Here is a 6,213-nt window from a genome sequence, read left to right on the forward strand (position 1 = left end):
CCTTCCCTCAGTAAGAGCATTGAAGATGGGTCGTGACTGGGTCTTCCAGCATGACAACGACCCGAAACACACAGCCAGGGCAACTAAGGAGTGGCTCCGTAAGAAGCATCTCAAGGTCCTGGAGTGGCCTAGCCAGTCTCCAGACCTGAACCCAATAGAAAATCTTTGGAGGGAGCTGAAAGCCCGTATTGCCCAGCAACAGCCCTGAAACCTGAAGGATCTGGAGAAGGTCTCTATGGAGTAGTGGGCCAAAATCCCTGCTGCAGTGTGTGCAAACCTGGTCAAGACCTACAGGAAACGTATGATCTCTGTAATTGCAAACAAAGGTTTCTGTACCAAATATTAAGTTCTGCTTTTCTGATGTATCAAATACTTATGTCATGCAAGAAAATGCAAATTAATTACTTAAAAATCATACAATGTGATTTTCTGGGTTTTTGCTCTCACAGTTGAAGTGTACCTATGATAAAATTTCAGACCTCTACATGCTTTGTAAGTAGGAAAACCTGCAAAATCGGCAGTGTATCAAATACTTGTTCTCCCCACTGTATATATATATATATATATTATACTTACAGGGGTCCTAAAATTCAAAATCAAATAGCTAAATGATCCTTAGTATGACCATCTTAATCCTTCAGTCAATGACTAAAAGCACCCTCTAGTGGCCTCATGGGTGGATTTTTCAACATTATTTCAACAATCACACTGAAAATCCGGTGTTTCTATGTCAAATGGGCCCTCAGCCAACAAAATCATCAGTTGAAATCTTTATCAGCCTCTCTCCTCTCCAACACAAGGTCATAACCCACCAGCTGTCAGCAGGGCCATAAATCACCAGCTGCCCACTACTCCCCAGACTCCCTGACACCTACATGTCAAAAGCTCACCATAACTGAGAACCTCAACTCTGAGAACTCCTTTTCCAATTCACAAAAAAAAAAAAAATCATATTATATATTTTCCATGCTTACATGTCAGCCATTGAAACCCATGCACATCTGGTTTGATCACAACAACACATTTTTCCAATAAACCACCAAGAAGCCATTGGTTAAAACACATCAAGACTTACCTTTTATTGAAGCTGACGTTGTTATGTAATTAATCCATGACGACCTTTTGATAATCCTTTCAGATATACTGGAAAATATGTCCTCATTCACACAGTCCAAAATGGCTAATAACATTTAGGCTAAGCGTAAATCGATTTCTGGGAAAATGTGCAAATATTCTGCACAGCACCTATGCACTTTCGGTTTCTACAGCCTTTGACCTTTCCAACGATGTATAAGATGTCCTATTTGGTTGAAATATTACTACATAGCATGTATACGTATCCCTCCCTATGCAGTGATTTAGCGCTTGCCTCTCAGACAACACAGTGTTGCGCGTGGCTTATATGCCTTATTCTGCTGGATAGACACTCGTAAGTAGCAACATTGGATATGTGTATTGATTATTATTGGTGTTATTGTTATAGCTAGAATGTGTAGTTATTGCTATAAATGTTAGTTACATAGTGCATTCAGGTTTCATAGAATGCCATTGTAGCCAGTGTTTTACCATTTTCATTATTATTTTCCTTAGTCCTGCTTGTTGGAGCTCGGAGCCTAAGATTTTCACTGTACCCTGCAATCACACCTACAACCCTGTACATTTGACTATTAAACACTCTGAATCTCTGAATCTGTAGCTAGAAGCTTAGCCTAAAGAAAGTGAAGGAACGGTAACATAAGACACATTATAATGCGAACAAAACGTTCAGATTGAAATATATTATATAACACTGTGTCTGACATGTAGAATATGGAATCCTGTCAGTTCTGTTTATGACATTTATTTTGGTCACGGAAAATGCATAACTTTATCACCAGAGAAACTTGAATCAGAGATACTAAAGCGACTACCAAGAGACTCAGCTAGCAATTCCATTACTTCCTGTAATTCGCTCTTGCGCAATGAAGATTCAGGCAAAAGTCAATGGAAAATGGTTACATTCTAAGCTACAGGAAGTAATCTTATTTTGAGTCAAAGTTGAGTGTCTTGTTTTTCTATTTAGTCTAGCACCCACAAGTCAGGGAATCTTTTATCGACTAATTTCCATTCCATATCCACTTTCATAAGCGACATAAACAACAAAGTAAATCACTAAAGAACACATTTATTTTGGCCTATTCAACGTGAATTGTTCAATAGCATAAACAGTTTGATCATCTTTTATTGGAAACATGTTGTTCCCATGGGGGGCCAGTATGAAAAAAAAATGTATGCACTCACTAACTGTAAGTCGCTCTGGACAGGAGCGTCTGCTAAAATGACTAAAATGTAAATGTAAAAATGTGATAATGTTAGGCCTATCTGTCTTAGGGCTGGCTAAGGCTACCTGTCACACCCTGGCTCTGGGGACTCTATATGTTGAGCCAGGGTGTGTAGATTCTATGTGTTTGTGTTCTGTGTTGTAGTTTCTAGTTGTTTCATTTCTATGTTGGCCAGAGTGGTTCTCAATCAGAGGCAACGAGTGTCAGCTGTTGCTGGTTGTCTCTGATTGGGAACCACATTTAAACAGGCTGTTTTCCCACAGTAGTTGTGGGATATTGTTCCTTTTGGTTTGTACCATAGGACTGCATGTATCGTTTGTTGTTTTTGTTCGTGTTATCACTATTGATAATAAAGTATGTTTGCAAATAACGCTGCACCTTGGTCCTCATCCTTCGACGATCGTGACACTACCACACATTCATGGATGTTACCCTGCACATATTTTGTAGACCTAGGCTGGATATATGGATTTTTTTGAGCTTTTTGAATAATTCCTTTTTTATATTTTACTTCAGGAATGATGTTGAACCCCTGCTCGAATAAAACCTCTCTCCTGGATGAAACAATTGATCTGTCACTCTTCCCCATCCTCACCTATAGGTACTCCTGGCTGGCTGAGATAGTGCTGTATAGCTTATTTTTCAGCCAATGCAAGCACACCACTATTAAGGATATCTACATAGTTTTTCAAATGGTATACTGACTCGCAAATCATGAACATGCTGCAAAGCAATTGTGGTCCCACTGGGACCCTGTTTATAGTATCTGTAGGCTATATAGGACTTTTTTTTTTTTATCTACACATAACTCCTAGACATTTACACAATTGTATGTATTTCATCTTTCAGGAAAGATGACCTCTGTGATGCAAGAAGTGAAGTACTACTACTCACCACAGCTGTGTCCCTGACCAGAGCTCCCATTTGAATGCTGATAAAAATATCCAGAGGTATTTGTACAGCCCCTTCACTGTGACATGAACCCAGGCTATCTTTATTCCCTTGCCTGACTTTTGTTCTATATTTGTTGAGTGTCTGTTTGAGTAAAACTGGAACAAATGGGCTGTGGGCCTGTGTTCATAACTGCTACAAGTAAATTGATTTGATTAGTTTTTGGAGAATGGATTTGCCTGACCTGTGCATTGACACCTCTCCACTAGATGGAGTGATGAACTTGTTGTTGGTGAAATAGGTTGATGTGTTCAAGGGGTCACAGAGTGCCAAGCCTCCTCATTGCTGATTGGTCAGTTCAGTGGAGCGAGATCCTTATCTCTGCTTCTGGGCTGATGGCTGATGGCTGTTGGGGAGGGGGAGGGGTAGTTGAGTGAGCTGGGGCCCTGCCTCTGGGAGCCTGTCAGCTTGTGACATGATGAGAGACAGTGAGAGAGGGCCTACCTGTAAAATATTTTGTGAATAGTGCAGTAAACGTACTTCTATTTGAAACGTTTTTTGACCATTCAGGGACCTAATCTCAAACATTCAACAAAAAAATAAATATATATTGGCTTCAATAAAGAAATGCTATTTGATAAGTTATACAGTGACGGAAAAAAGTATTTGATCCCCTGCTGATTTTGTATGTTTTCCCACTGACAAAGACATGATCAGTCTATAATTTTTATGGTAAGTTTATTTGAATAGTGAGAGACAGAATGACAACAAAAAAATCCAGAAAAATGCATGTCAAAAATGTTATAAATTGATTTGCATTTTAATGAGGGAAATAAGTATTTGACCCCTCTGCAAAACATGACTTAGTACTTGGTGGCAAAACCCTTGTTGGCAATCACAGAGTTCAGATGTTTCTTGTAGTTGGCCACCAGGTTTGCACACATCTCAGGAGGGATTTTGTCCCACTCCTCTTTGCAGATCTTCTCCAATTCATTAAGGTTTTGAGGCTGACGTTTGGCAACTCGAACCTTCAGCTCCCACCACAGATTTTCTATGGGATTAAGGTCTGGAGACTGGGTAGGCCACTCCAGGACCTTAATGTGCTTCTTCTTGAGCCACTCTTTTGTTGCCTTGGCTGTGTCTTGGCCACGCAACATTTGACGGTACATGGCCCTGTCCATCGTCCCTTTGATGCGGTGAAGTTGTCCTGTCCCCTTAGCAGAAACACACCCCCAAAGCATAATGTTCCACCGCCATTTTTGATGGTGGGGATGGTGTTCTTGGGGTCATAGGCAGCATTCCTCCTCCTCCAAACACGGCGAGTTGAGTTGATGCCAAAGAGCTCGATTTTGGTCTCATCTGACCACAACACTTTCACCCAGTTCTCCTCTGAATCATTCAGATGTTCATTGGCAAACTTCAGACTGGCATGTATATGTGCTTTCTTGAGCATGGGGACCTTGCGGGCACTGCAGGATTTCAGTCCTTCACGGCGTAGTGTGTTACCAATTGTTTTCTTGGTGACTATGGTCCCAGCTGCCTTGAGATCATTGACAAGATCCTCCCGTGTAGTTCTGGGCTGATTCCTCACCGTTCTCATGATCATTGCAACTCCACGAGGTGAGATCTTGCATGGAGCCCCAGGCCGAGGGAGATTGACAGTTATTTTGTGTTTCTTCCATTTGCGAATAATCGCACCAACTGTTGTCACCTTCTCACCAAGCTGCTTGGCGATGGTCTTGTAGCCCATTCCAGCCTTGTGTAGGTCTACAATCTTGTCCCTGACATCCTTGGACAGCTCTTTGGTCTTGGCCATGGTGGAGAGTTTGGAATCTGATTGATTGATTGCTTCTGTGGACAGGTGTATTTTATACAGGTAACAAGCTGAAATTAGGAGCACTCCTTTTAAGAGTGTGCTCCTAATCTCAGCTCGTTACCTGTATAAAAGACACCTGGGAGCCAGAAATCTATTTCTGATTGAGAGGGGGTCAAATACTTATTTCCCTCATTAAAATGCAAATCAATTTAAAACATTTTTGACATGCGTTTTTCTGGATTTTTTTTTTGTTATTCTGTCTCTCACTGTTCAAATAAACCTACCATTAAAAGTATAGACTGATCATTTCTTTGTCAGTGGGCAAACGTACAAAATCAGCAGGGGATCAAATACTTTTTTTCCTTCACTGTATGCATGAAAATAAAGATGTTTCAAAATGTGACATTTTGGAGAGATTTTTGGACACTAGGGGATAACTTGTTATGGACGTCTATAAATATAGATTGGTATAAGATATCTGCTCCATTTTAGCGGCACATGTTGACAAGATGTTGGGAAATCACTGGAGAGGAATATTGCCCAACTGAGCATCTCTGAAAAGTCACCTCTGTGTACAGCTCAAAATACACACATTAGTCGTTTTGTTATATTTCAGTCTTCTGGAATGTGTATATATAGTGTAATATTGGGATGCAAACTCAAAATATAATACATTTCAACTCTATATCTGACATAGTACAGGTGTCTTCTTTTTTTTATCCGATAACCATGTGTTTATACAGTGGCTTGCGAAAGTATTCACCCCCCTTGGCATTTTTCCTATTTTGTTGCCTTACAACCTGGAATTAATTTTTTGGGGGTTTGTATCATTTGATTTACACAACATGCCTACCACTTTGAAGATGCAAAATAATTTTTATTGTGAAACAAACAAGAAATAAGACAAACAAACAGAAAACTTGACCGTGCATAACTATTCACCCCCCAGAAGTCAATACTTTGTAGAGCCACCTTTTGCAGCAATTACAGCTGCAAGTATCTTGGGGTATGTCACTATAAGCTTGGCACAATCTAGCGACTGGGATTTTTGCCCATTCTTCAAGGCAAAACTGCTCCAGCTCCTTCAAGTTGGATGGGTTCCGTTGGTGTACAGCAACCTTTAAGTCATACCACAGATTCTCAATTGCATTGATGTCTGGGCTTTGACTAGGCCATTCCAAGACA

This window comes from Coregonus lavaretus, assembly GCF_964263955.1.
Source record: "Coregonus lavaretus genome assembly, chromosome: 21".
Taxonomy (NCBI): Eukaryota; Metazoa; Chordata; class Actinopteri; order Salmoniformes; family Salmonidae; genus Coregonus; species Coregonus lavaretus.